The following is a 949-nucleotide window of genomic DNA, read 5'->3' as shown; positions in this document are numbered from 1 at the left end:
AGTAAGTGACCCCCTGAATATCCCAAAAGGTGTGTGTCTCTTCCCAGCTCTGTGTTCAGTAACGTCATGTCAGTACCTTGAAACCTGCCATAGTAAGACTATACATACTTCAGACACTAGGAAGTGCTACGATCGGGGTCCCCTCCAGCCCTGGGAAGAGTCAACTATTAAACACTGTGGACGTTGCTGCCTGCAGGCACCGGTGAGACGGCAAGAGCCTCTATTCAACAGCCTGTATTTTGCACTGAGCCCTAAGTGACACTGAACCCAGCTCTGATTTCCGCTATCGGTCTTTATTCTGGAGAATGATGCTTACCAGTTGCCAACCTCGTGTGAATTCTGTCTTGAGTTATTTGAAAACCGGTTTTGACATGGGGACTGAAAACACAAAATTCTATTATTTTGATTTTACTGAAACATAAAAATGAGGTAAGAAGTGGAAACACAAGGTCTCGCCTCTATTAATATGTCTGTGTTGTACTGATGTTGCAGTGAGAGAAATAAAGACTCTGGCATCTTGTACATTAAGCTCTGAAGATCTCAGTTATCAGTCAAATGCTCTGGCTGTGAGGATTATCTCTGTTAGACATTCCAAGGTCTACAGCCATACCACCCTGAACGCGCCCGATCTCGTCTGATCTCAGAAGCTAAGCAAGGTCGGGCCTGGTTAGTACTTGGATGGGAGACCGCCTGGGAATACCAGGTGCTGTAGACTTTGGGGGCTTCCCTTGTAGTTCAGTCAGTAAAGAATCTGCCTGCAGTGTAGGAGACCCGGGTAACATTCCGAGAGCAAATGAGGGAAGTAAACATCTAGCACTGGTAAGAGCCAGCAAGCTTTATAATAACCTACATTTGGAACTGTGTGTGTGTGTGTCTGTGTCTTGGGGCTGTGGGGCGGGGAGGTCTGAGATAAATCTATTCTCCAATCTATTACATTGCCAAGTTATAC

The 949-nt window shown here is 45.8% G+C and overlaps 1 non-coding gene across 1 annotated transcript; it reads left to right on the top strand.

Annotated features, from left to right (window-relative positions):
* Positions 1–596: 596 nt before the first annotated feature.
* On the top strand, positions 597–715 carry LOC120883405. The gene has a single exon (XR_005725768.1). It is a non-coding gene; the product is annotated as a 5S ribosomal RNA (ribosomal RNA).
* The last annotated feature ends 234 nt before the right edge of the window (positions 716–949 follow it).

The sequence above is a fragment of the Oryx dammah genome, unplaced genomic scaffold (genome assembly GCF_014754425.2).
Source record: "Oryx dammah isolate SB20612 unplaced genomic scaffold, SCBI_Odam_1.1 HiC_scaffold_24, whole genome shotgun sequence".
Taxonomy (NCBI): domain Eukaryota; kingdom Metazoa; phylum Chordata; class Mammalia; order Artiodactyla; family Bovidae; genus Oryx; species Oryx dammah.
The sequence above is the reverse complement of the archived record's forward strand: the minus strand, read 5'-3'. Positions and strand labels throughout refer to the sequence as shown.